This window comes from Helicoverpa zea, chromosome 12, assembly GCF_022581195.2.
Source record: "Helicoverpa zea isolate HzStark_Cry1AcR chromosome 12, ilHelZeax1.1, whole genome shotgun sequence".
In the NCBI taxonomy this organism is placed as follows: domain Eukaryota; kingdom Metazoa; phylum Arthropoda; class Insecta; order Lepidoptera; family Noctuidae; genus Helicoverpa; species Helicoverpa zea.
In genome coordinates, this window is record NC_061463.1 from 8,270,123 (window position 1) to 8,283,378 (window position 13,256).

At 40.5% G+C, this 13,256-nt stretch overlaps 1 protein-coding gene across 2 annotated transcripts in view; it reads left to right on the forward strand.

Moving 5' to 3' along the window:
* Positions 1 to 13,256, forward strand: part of LOC124634910 (breast cancer anti-estrogen resistance protein 1) — a 64,493-nt gene that overhangs the window by 8,027 nt on the left and 43,210 nt on the right. The gene's annotated exons all lie outside the window — the stretch shown is intronic.

The following is a 13,256-nucleotide window of genomic DNA, read 5'->3' on the forward strand; positions in this document are numbered from 1 at the left end:
AAGTAAATAGGGTCACACCTCGAGATAGTCCGTTCGATGTCCGTATAGGTACAACCAACAGAAACTTGCATGATTCTAACGTGACTCATAACTTCTGAGAAGCGACGTTTATCTGTAGGCCGAGTTACCTTTACGTACATGCAGCCAGCACTAAGATAGACAACCTCCTTTGAACAAAGGCTTAGTTAAAAAAAAATGTATAAGAAAATAAAAACTAATAATTAGCTACAGTCACAGCAATAAGCTTATATCTGGAAAAAAATTGTGAAAAGCCAACTTTCATTCAATAACAATCTTCAAAATTAATACGATAAATCAAACTCATAAGAAACAAAAGGACTAGTTGCATTTATTGAAACTTAAAGCTACAGTAAAAAGGTTTTACGATGTTAATAAAAACTTTATGAAGAATAATTCACTGTTTATTGTGTGGCGCTGTTCTGTAGTAGTCTGGTTGTTTTTCACCAGGTTTTCTGTATAAGGCAGCTAGGGTCGCGTAAAAGATTGCTTGAACAAAAAGTAAGCGTCGATACGCGTGACTTTGCACTGAAGAAGAATGCCCTGCTTACACAGGCTTATATGGGAAAGATCTTTTTTATGGCTTTGCAGGACAGGACCACGTTTAGAAATGGAATTCGGATTGTATTCTAAATTCGATTTTTATGAGATTTTGCTAAACAATATATTTATTGGCAATTAAGAACCTATCCAGCTTTATATGATCTTTCTTTCTAATCTCAAGAAATATTTATTTAAGTAAGCCTATTTTTTTAATTCCATTATTTATTTTACCTACATTAGATTGTCATAATGATTTAAATCCATAAGCAAGTAGCTATCTACAGTATCTACCTTCGTGTGTGTTTTTATCGAATGTCAGAAGTAAATATACTTAAATAGATATTAGATACAGTAAATAATAATGTAGAGAGGTATTTAAGATAAAATAACTAGATCACAGTGCTCATTAAAAAGCATCTTGATCTATTTAATCAACCTTCAGTCCATCTCATGGTGACGTAATGTAAATAATTCCACCGATAACATAACTGATTACAATATTACCTACTAATTAAATGAAGTTAATTAATTAAAGTATAATTGCGAATAATTACTTTAATTGAATAACTTTAGGTGCGGAAGTTATTCGTAGTTTAATTTCAGGTAAACTGTTATGTCTTTAAGGCTTAACAAAATGAAATACTAAATTCGCTTATTAATTTTAAGTGTAACGCCTACACTTTAGAATCAGTAAGGAAGTGAAATAAATTGTACTTAAAATTTTGTGTAGGTAGGTTTGTACTGCGAAAACGTATGAAATTAATGTTTTAGGTAGGCGTAATAATCTTTGTAACTTTATCGAATAATAATAACTTCTCGAAACATGATCTGTTGTCTTCCTGAAAAGGCTGTAGTCTGTTCATATTATAAGTAGGTAGGTACTGTTTGATTTTAGTCTCATTTCTTTAATAATCGGTTAAAAAAAATTACTGCTACAAAAACAGAGCCAAAGCTCAATACCTTATTATATTACATTATACCCACAGATACCAATGTAAACTGAAAGGATAACAATTGTATAGATAGACGATTCGTTAGCATTTTAAGCTTTATTTTGAGATTATTTGCTTATATTTGACTTAACTTGACTTTGACATACCTTCTACATCATCATCATCATCAGTCTATCGCAGTCCACTGCTGGACATAGGCCTCTCCAAGTGCACGCCACTGAGATCGATTTTCGGCTTCTCGCATCCAGCTCCTGCCAGCCGCCTTGCGCAAGTCATCACTCCACCGTGCCTGAGGACGTCCTACACTACGTTTGCCGAGGCGTGGTCTCCACTCCAGAACTCGTTTACCCCAACGGTTATCGGTTCTTCGGCTAATATGGCCAGCCCACTGCCACTTCAGCTTGCTGATTCGGTGGGCTATGTCGATGACCTTGGTTCTCTGACGGATTACCTCATTTCTGATGCGATCCCTCAGAGAAATGCCGAGCATAGCCCTTTCCATAGCCCGCTGAGCGACTTTAAACTTGTGAACCAGCCGCACCGACAGTGTCCACGTTTCGGCTCCGTAAGTCATGACAGGTAGGACGCACTGATTGAAGACTTTTGTCTTTAGGCACTGTGGGATCGACGATGTTAGGACTCGACGTAGCTTCCCAAATGCAGCCCAACCCAACTGAATTCTCCTATTCACCTCGTCCTCAAAGTTGTTTCTACCTAACTGCAATGTCTGCCCGAGGTAAACATATTTCCGAACAACTTCGAGAACGGCGCCGTGTATCGCTATCGGTTCCGGTAGAACATGTTCATTGAACATGACCTTGGTTTTGTCCAAGTTCATCCGTAGGCCGATGCGTAGAGAAGATTCAGCCAGGTCGTTCAGCATCTGTTGTAGGTCCTGCAGCGTTTCCGCCATGATGACGATATCGTCGGCAAATCGCAAGTGAGAGATGTGTTCGCCATTGATGTTGATGCCGCGTCCTTTCCAGTTCAGCGTCTTGAACATATCCTCCATTGCATTAGTGAACAGTTTCGGGGAAATAACATCCCCTTGTCTCACTCCTCGATGCAACGGTATGGGCCTTGTTTGCTGATTCTGTACTTGGACGGACATTGTAGCGGCTTCGTAGAGACATCTCATCACTTGGATGTATCGCCAATCTACTTGACAACGCTGCAGGGACTCCAGAACAGACCAGATTTCAACCGAGTCAAAGGCCTTCTCATAGTCCACAAATGCTAGACACAGGGGCTGATTATACTCTTCGGTCTTCTGTATAATCTGCCGCACTGTGTGGATGTGGTCTATGGTGCCGTATCCGCTCCGAAACCCAGCCTGCTCCGGTGGTTGGAATTCGTCGAGTCTTCGCGCAAGTCGGTTCGTGATCACTCTTGAGAACAGCTTATAGACGTGGCTTAGGAGGGAAATGGGTCGATAGTTCTTCAACTGGGTTTTGTCTCCCTTTTTGAAGAACAGGACGACAACACTCCTACTCCACGCCTCTGGAGTTCTCCCTTCAAACAGGACGGCATTAAAAAGCTTCTGGAGCTCCCCCAGTACGGGCTTTCCTCCTGCTTTTAGTAGCTCTGTTGTAATGCCATCCTCGCCAGGGGCTTTTCCATTTTTGAGCTGTCTCAGAGCGATCTCGATTTCGCCACTGCTGACTTCTGGCAGGTCTTCGGTGAAATGGCGTGTTAATGTGGCTCTAGAATCCTCATTTCCGGGATCAGGTCGGGATGCATGCGATGCGTATAACCGGCCATAGAAATTTTCCACTTCCGAAAGGACTGCCGGCACCGAAGAAACGACTTCTCCGCTTGCTGTGGTCAGCTTCGTCAAGTGGCTTCTTCCAAGAGATTGTACGAACACCTTTGACCCCCGATTCAGCTCAATTGCTCTTTCAATGGCAAGAGTATTGGAGCACCGGAGGTCGCGTCGTACGTGCTTGTTGATCTCTTGGTTTAGAGCTCGCTTAGCTGACGAAGTGACAGGCGGGTTTTCACGTCGTTTCTTCATAAGTCCTAATGTCTCTTCCGAAAGCTTTGATTTCTTGCCCTTACGCTGCATGTTACAGAATCTCGAACCTTCCTCCCTGAGGATCCGAACCACAAATTCGTGGTTCTGGTTAACGTCTGTTGTGGTTTCCACGGCGGCAAATCGGTTCTCCAAATGTGACTGGAACGTTTCAGATCCTGTCATGGTTTGGAGCAGTGTTGGTCGGAGCCTGGCCTTCATCAGACGGAAACGTTCGGCCTTGAAGTTGATATTCAGAGAGCCTCGGACAAGTCGGTGATCGCTCCCGGTATTAAACCTATTGATCACGGAGACGTCTCTGAATATGTGCTTCTTGTTCGTCATGATGAAGTCAATCTCATTTTTAGTCATAGTGTCGGGGCTTTGCCACGTCCACTTCCTTTGGGGCCGCTTTTTGAAAAAGGAGTTCATCAAAAAGAGCCCCTCGCGTTCGAGGAAGTTGACGAGCATTTGCCCCCTATGATTCCTGCTTCCAAATCCATGGGATCCTACTGCCGATTCGCCGCAAATCTGTACTCCCACTTTAGCGTTAAAGTCCCCCATGACAACGGTGTAATGGGTCTTTGTAGTGAAGTGGAGGGCCCTTGATATATCATCAAACATATCCTCCACTTCATCGTCTGAATGTGTCGAGGTCGGTGCGTACACTTGCACTACCTTGAGGCTATACCTATCGGTGAGCTTTATGATAAGGTACGCTACCCTGTTCGACACACTAGACACCTCCACAACGTTATCAGCTAGGGACTTATTAACCAGAAACCCAACGCCACCTTGGGATTGTTGGTCTCCCTCTCGGAAGTACATTAGGTGACCTGATTCGAGGGTTATGGTGTCCTCCCCCTCTCTTCGAACTTCACATAACCCTAATATGTGCCACCTAATCTTCCCAAGTTCCACTTCGAGTTGCGCCAGATGCGAGTCAAGCCGTAGCGTGCGGCCGTTGTACGTCGCAAGAGTCAGTTTAGTTTGGTGGCCTCCCGTAACCCGGAGATTCTTCGCACCCCCTGTCCCACCGTAACCACGGTCGCCACCGTGACCGGGAATAGCGGGACTGCCGGGAACTAGGGGCCGTGGCTTTTTTGTGCTGCTCATGAAGGTATTTAGCCTACTGCTATCACGCTGGCCAGACGGGTTGATAGAGGGTTTTTTTCCGAGTTTTCCTTCTCTCACACTGGTGTTCGGTGCAATCTTTACTCCATTAGTCGACTTCTACGACACCCACTGGAAGAAGGGGTAGCGACATACGTATTCTTAAGCCGTCGCTACACGGCTGACCTTACCTTCTACATCTGGATTTAAAATTGTATCTTGCTTTACTGAAAAAAATAGAACATGTTATGTTCCACCGCCGTTTTCACGATAGGTACCACATAAGAACATAAGAATCCTTTCCGCTAACTAGGTTATCCTGAGGCGGTAAGCTTATCGTAACAACAATGTCTGCATCTTACCTGGCCCTATTATGATAATCGATCGAGCATTGGCGTCGAACATTATGCTGCATTTATCTTTACTAATGTTATAAATTCGAAGTTACTCCGTCTGTCCGGTTGTGCAATTCCGTAAGAAGATACAACCAATTTTGATGAAAGCCGTGGTTCTGAAAAGCACGCTGAAAATATTCAAGCTGAAATGTTTTCAAACTGGGATAGCATTTTACGGACATTAAACTGACAAAAGTATCAACCAAAATCCAAAAAGCACTATAATACCATAGGCTACAATCTTCATTGTTGAAACTGGCTTTTTTCGGGATCCTACTGACTCAATTTCAATTCCGAAAGAATTTTCAGTTTTTCATTCAGCTTTTCCAATATTGCTTTTGCTGAAAACCTTATTTGAAATATTGCGAGTGATTGCGAGTGTTGTGATGCACTCACCTACCATTAAAATCATTCAACTTTTATTTGGATGATGTAATGTAAACTTCTGGCTGCCACATTTACCTATTTGTAGGGAAATTTTAATATTTTGAAGGTTTCAGAAATTATTTCTAGCTTACATTTTTTATCAGTCCAGTAATTTCTTGAAAATAACTTGTCAATTACATAAAAACTTCTACAGTCTACAAAGATTTGCTCATATAACTTGCAAGTATGTCCCGTGCGTGATACGCTCATGTTCGTTTAAGCAATCGCTTCGAACTGTCATTACTGGATATGGTAATATTGGTAATTGTTGCCGTAATGTCTCTCGTACCTAGTAGTCAGTACGCGAGTCAGACTTGGATATTACCGTCTGAATATTCATTGGGATCCGTCTGTCTGTGTAGTGGTCGTTACAGCTACTGCTGAGCACTCCTGGGCTCGATTGCCGAGTCGGGCAAAGTTTTATAGTTTGCATCCCTGAGGAATATTTTAGTACCTAGCACTTTGGAGTCAAGATTTGATGGTCGATGGCAACACTTACCTAAAGTTAGTATTACAGTCTTTCAGAGAAAATGACTGTGAAGTTTATATGTTTTGAACTAAAGTAACCCAGCCAGATAGTCTATAGTTTCCACATTAGCTATCAATTTCATTAGTACTTAGTCACAAAAGCGTAAGTGATCATCAGAATTATCTAATTTCAAGTATTTCGTTATCATTTAGAACATCGATATTAATATATCAGTGAGCAACAACAACTTTGTTTTGAACGCATCCTTGCTCAAGTTGCATTGCGATGTATCGAGTGTTCACACATTCACATTCGGGCATACATTTACGATATACATTGCAGGCTTATCTCGTTCGATTCGTAGATATCCGCACTTTGTACACTACCTTTATCGATGCTGATAATGTATCGATAAGCGATAAGTGTGCGGTTCTGTTTTGGTTCTCGAACATTTAGTATTTTATGTGGCATTCCTTACCTACTGAAGATAATGTATTGTATTTCGAAGAAAGTATTTTATTTACCTACCTCTAGTAACGTAAGCGGAACGTGACATAGTTAACTCGCTGTTGTATTTTTGTCGGAAAAAGTTTCATAACGCGGCGGTTAAACGGTTTAACACAGTAAAGGCGATTTCATTAGCGACATGTGAAGTAATTATCATAATTACATTATTCCATTCCAATTTACAAGAGTTTTGTGATTAAACTTGGATTGTCACTCTGTTATTTTTGTGTCAACAGTTAACATAGGTACATATATGTCTTGCAAACAACCCAAGACGCTAATAATTCTACAAAATATGAACTTTTATAAAATTACGTCATTACCTCAAAAACGTGAACAACGAAAACAGTTCGAGAATTTTTTTCCTTTCAATGCCAAAGCCAGTTCGGCAAAAAATCAAAAGCGTCCAAATTACGATAACTACGTGCATCGCGTGCGTGGTTTCGGAGAACTGGCTGTTCCTTAAATAACCAGGACCAGTATTCGGGAGGTTCTTGCGGGCCGTCCTCGGCGGCGTCCTTTGCACCAACCAGGGAATGCTCCCGACACCCTTATTAGGCTGCATAATGACACATCGCTCCTGTATCTCTCGAACCTTCGATTGTTCGACCTAGTTTGGAAATTGTGACATTTTTGGCAATGTCGTTAAAAATATTTATTACGATTGCTCGCGATCGTCGTTAGGAATTCGTCTTTAGCATTTTCTTTCATTCCTATTCTGGAATGACATTTCTGTACGAAACGATGTCTGTCATGATTGAAATACCATTTACTTACAAACAGATTAACTGTAACCAGAAGTGATTAATTAAGATCTCTGCTGCAGGTCGATATTACATGCAAGTGTAACACTTGTTAAGCAGTACCATGACATTTTAAATGAAATTAACCGCATGCGTGTTGCACGTAAACAATTTAGGGCCTGCGCCTAAAATACCTGTGCTGTCGCAAGGCGGCGCGGAGCCCGTCGGCCGCCAGCGCCATATAAGGCGGCACATCGAGGCCGGCGCGCGCGCAGCGCAGCCCTCTCCCCTTGCCTAGCACGAGGACTTAAGGACATCTCCGTCACGAGTCACCACTCGATACAAAGCATCACAATAACCCTGTTAACCTTTCAACTTCGTCAGCAGTCGTTTTCACGAGTCCATAATTTACAGCAATTATTTGCAAGATACTATCTCAATCTTAATTATTGTAGGACACGAAATACATTATCAGACTTTTATTTATACATATTACTTTTAAGAGAACCAGATTCTTATTTAACGTAGCATTACATTAAGGCGGTTATGAAAACATAACGTATCTGCCATCAGCACAGATTCGTATCACGTATGTATTGGTCTTGTGAGATGATATGGGGCGACGGTCTTGCATAGATAAGACACGCCGCGAAAACCAGAGCAAATACTCCGTATAACAAGCTAATCAAACACTGGCCCCTGGCAAGCGAGGCGAGACGCGCTCGCCTGCAGGCAATCTAATGTCGACTTAATGGCTTCTTGCACTTAAGCCCCTATATCATTGAAAGCTAATACGGACAAGTGGCAATTGCACTCGGATTGTGGTCCATTCCGTAAGAGCACATGTTGAATAGCTGTGGACACCGCGACACGTCGCTCGCTCGCCATGAAGATATAAATGGTTATGGAGTACATTCCTTGCAGACTAGAATATTTTTTATCTAACGTCAGTCGTTCCTGTGTCAAGTGCTTTTATAAGGGTAAGTTGTATCCAGTTCTCTGGCTTTTATAGGCAGTAATCATTTTAAAGTACGAATAAAACTAAATGCAAGGACGACGGACTTTCAGTGATGAAGAGGAGTTCTTGGGTAATTGATCAGGGGTGTCTAATTGGCAGTTATTAACAACTTGGTGTCAGTCACTTATTTTGTGTTCACTTTATATGTAATACTATTCATGAAGTAGGTACGTCAAACTAAACGCTGGGTCCAAGTTTAATTAAAACGCAAATATGCGCAAATGTTCCCGAAAACGCAAGAATTCCTCGAAAATTCCGTTTAGTTTAATGGCATTCGCTTTATGATCCAATTCCTGTTTAAAATGAAAACAACAAAACAAAGGGCTTCCAGTGACCGTGAAGGATTGGTAAAATATTGACCCGCGTCCGCTTGGACCGTGCCCACAAAGCTCGCACAATCATTTCTGACCAAACACAAACCATTTAAACAACAAAACAAGATTAATTTGAAACGGTACAATTTTGCAACGGTGTATATAGTAGAACGTATTATGTGCCAGCGTAAACAACAGATGTATTGTGATAAAATTGCAAGATCATGGTCATTATCAATAGGCGAAAAATTAATTTGGACCGTAAGCTTGGGGATCACCTTCAGATGTTATCGTATTGGTAACCTAGACAAACTCCGCTCCAGCCAGTCAACATCATCGTAAAAGACGATCTTGACTAACGCTAATAAACGTTCGAGCGGTTTTATATGGCGGGTCAATAGATCAGGCGAGCTCTCGCGATTTTGCAGCGCTTAGCCCGGTCCTATCGACCTAGATGTGGAGTAATAAATCAATAATCCTAATCATCAATCTATCCGAAGCGACATTTATTGCTTAGTAGGTAACTGTGACAAATAACATTAGAGGAATAAGTACGTGCGAAATGCAAATAGACAGTGTACTGTGTAATGCAGACTTGCGCAGCCGAGTAGACTGGGCCGTGTAATTATAATGTAGGTAATTCGGTCTCATGTTACACTACACGTGTACTAATCCGCTCTGTCTGATGAGCCTATTGTACTAAACTTGTTTATCCAAGCAACGTCCTTCTCCCTTTATATTCCATCATAATTAATGTGGCTCTGAGATTTAAATTGTATACAGTTCCTAATTAAAATTCATCCAACGAACCCTCTAGAGGTGCCTGTAGAATAATTACTTAACTGCTAATTGCGGTTCATTGACCTTTAAATGGGGAATAAACAGCACTTTTACGAAATTGCATAGCATTTCAGAAAGTTGGCGTTGGATCGGAGGAAGTTTAAATGAAATAAGGGCTGTCGCAGTGTCGCAGGGCGCGGCGCGGAATAAGGGGAGATATCGTCTTTACGATTGGACATGGCGACAAGTTGTCGCAATTAGAGTGCCTATACAAGAGGATGATAAATCGCAGCGGCTGGTCGGCGACAGCGGGATGTCACTCGCTGTATTCTGATGACTTTTTGAACCGGTCCATTTTGCGATGTCGTTTATCATTTGATCTTTCTAAAGCCACATGTAGCCTGGAAGCATTTCTAAGAATACATTAAGATTAAAAGACAAGTAATATATTGCGGTAGTTCTTTTATCTTGATTGCATATTTAGCAACAATTAAGCTGGCTGAGACCGTAGTTTTTTACATGCACGTAACCTTTATCTCTTCTAAACCTGCTCGACGCGAAATTACTCTAACACGACAACAATCGCTGAAAGAGAATAAGGTGACATTACGTAGCACGCTAATGTTACTGCTGACTGTTGAATATAACACAGGAATTCTAAATGAGTGTAGGTGTGACGTAAATCAGTACATATAACATTTTTCACATGTAGTTGTCAGAACAAGTTCAGGCAGCCCTGTCGATAGCTGATACCGTTTGACGCACGTGCAACTATTGCACCAATAGCTCTTATATTGATACTGATATGAGCATTATCAGAAGGTTTGGGACGTACTTGGCACGCACTGGCTTGGTCACAACTGAAAGGGCGTAAGTGATCTTTGTTCAAGGAATGATGGAGCCTTTTTTACTTTAGCTCACTTTGCAATGCATTTTCGCTGAAATCTAGCGTTAACTTAAATGTAGGTTGCACATTGTTCACATTTTCGATTTTTAGAAGAAAACAATCGTTCCGCGAAAGATGCAGCTTTCGCGGTCTTTCAACAATACCTAATTGTAACGAAGGTTGTATGTTTTCCCGGTGCATTGACACCTTGCAGTAACTACTATGTGTTGTTTAGTCTCGAGTCAACGACCTCGAGTGTGTTATAAAAAGTAACTTGAACCTGCCCGCCGCATTACTGCAAATTGACTCCATATCAGACGATAGCGACCCGAGCTACTGCCCGCTAAGTATATTGCTTCTCTAGATATGCACTCCCCTACCTATGCAATCTAACATTTATATGACAAACTACATCATTGATCCTAAACATTTTAAATTGAAGTAATTTGGATAATGGAAACTGCTTTAAATCCGTTTTGCATAGTCGTAAAAACTGCTCCAATATTTAATTTAATGATTAGAAACCGAATATCGTGTTTACGATGTAGTATGCCCAAAGAACCCGATAAGGCGATTTTAATGGAAAGATAACAACTTGATTTTAACGCTAATGGAAATTATATTGATCTCTAGCTACTAAATTGATAGAAGTAGAATCTGGTTCAGTAATAATATCTAAAGAAAGGTAAATAATATAACGAGATATCTTGTATACTGCTGCCATCTGATAAATAAGGTTCAACGAAGATCCTGTCCGGTTAGTATTTTTCAGATAAGTTAATATAAATGACTGTTGTTAAGTCCGCAGTTATCGCCGCGGTGAAATATTGTCTGGTCTTTTGAAGCGGCCAGAAACAACGACACATAAATTACAATTTTGTTAATTAAATGTGCTTCGCTGACAGCATTAAAAAGAAAAAGGAAAGGCCATCACATGGCAAGTCGGAGATATTGCGTATCGAAGCCATCCGAGTCTACGAGCTTCCATTAATAGTCGTTCTACTTTGGGGGAACATCACAAATCTTAATAGCCTATTATGCAAAATCTCAATATTAAAATTTCTTTGATATATGATGCACTTATTCTAGCGTGACTATCGATTAAATTAATCAAATGTACCCTTGAGAGCGGCGTATGCGAACTACGTATCAGGCTTGACTTTCACTGATCAAATTTTTGCTAAAAGCCGGTCCACGTTTCGCGAAAGTGGTTGGTCTGGTGGCCAAGTGTTTATGTATCGGTGGTTAGAGGAGAGCTGGATAGACACGACACGGCGGCGTCGTCGCATGAGCAGTATCCTGTTACAATTACTTTTAGTAGTGCACCATGCGGCCATGCAAACGAGAACAGTCACTGGTAGACACATGGAAAGACTGATACACTACCAGCATTTTACTGTCTAATTTAGTTTCTAACACCACTTACTATATAAAGAAGTATTTCCTTGGACCAGTAAGTCGTCGGTAATTAAATATTTCCTTACCTGTTCTAGTTCGAAAGAGATTGGCAATCTGAATCTAGTCATGTCTGACTAGATTATTTGGGAAAGATAAAAGGGCTTATCGAAGTAGCAAAGCACGTGCCAATGTGCTAATATTACATTCATAGAATGAATTTGTCGAACTGGGAAACCAATCACGTTCGCTACGTTTTACTGACATGAATTCTAAAATGAACTGGATTGGTATTATAATAATGTAGGTACCTGCTAGTTAGACTATTGCGTAGGAAGGAACGTCAAGAAAAATGACTATAATAAAAAGATAACAGAGATCCTATTAGTCGTTTGTGTGACATCAAGCTGTGCATTTCAATAAAAAATAACAAAGACAAAATAGCCAACGAATTCTATTGAAAATAAAATGAACAGAATAATAAATTATAAAAGAACAGATTAGCAAAGCGAGAAAGAAAGCATAATCTATGCTAATTGAATATTAAAATATCACAAAGACAAAAATAAATTACATAAAGATAAAGCTGCTGAAATAGATGGACCATACATTTAAATATACTGCGTTGTGCCGCAGCATCGGAACTTTCTATGTCATCGGGGCTGCGGTAAATCACTTCTTACGTACATAAATACATAAGGGTCCATACACGATCGCAGCATATACTATACTTGTATTATACGCAGCTATTAACAATACCATTATTCAGGACGGGACAAAAAGGGGCTTTGGGATGTATGCAAACAACTGCTAACTACCGCACCCAGCCTGGGGCGGGCTCCTACCAACTTCCCCGTTTCGGCCGGACGTTACTCCGCCGTTTCAACCAGTAACTATGTTACAGATAATTGAATTTCCTCTGAATAGATAAAGGTTTTATTTTCATCCCTGTTAGCGAGGACGATAAACCTTTATCGACTGACAGCTTCTCTGTTTGACAAAGAAGTCAATCTTTTTGCTGTAGTTTATCCGTTCCTTGTCAGTGTAATTTTAATGGAAACTGAATAAAAACTCGAAAAATAGATTAGGATAAATGGCTATCGTTTGGCCTGTTTATGACTAACTCCACTTCATAAAAGAAGATTAATGTGCAATAATCTATACTTATAATAAATCTGTAGAGAGGTCAATTCTGTACATTGAATATATTTCCAAAATAACTATTAGGGGGTGATTAGTGATCGATACTGATGCCAAAAATGCAATCAGTAAAATTTTTGTCTGTCTGTCTGTCTGTCTGTCTGTATGTTCGTTATGGAAACAAAAACTACTGGACGGATTTTAATGAAACTTGGCACAAATATTCTTCATACTCCTGGGCAGGTTATAGGATACTTTTCATCACGCTACGATCAATAGGAGCAGAGCAGTGAAGGTAAATGTTGGGAAAACGGGAGAAGTTACTCCATTTTTACACGCTTTTTATTAGCTTCACCTGTATGTTTGTATGTTTGTAGGTTTGTAACAGACTTCTTTGGGCGCGATTTTGACCCACTTTAAACGGCCAGATTTCGTTCAAACTTTGTAGATTTATTGAGGACCGATGACAATACACTAATTTGATAAAATTATTCCATTTTTAACCGACTTCCCAAAAAGGAGTAGGTTACACATACACATCGATT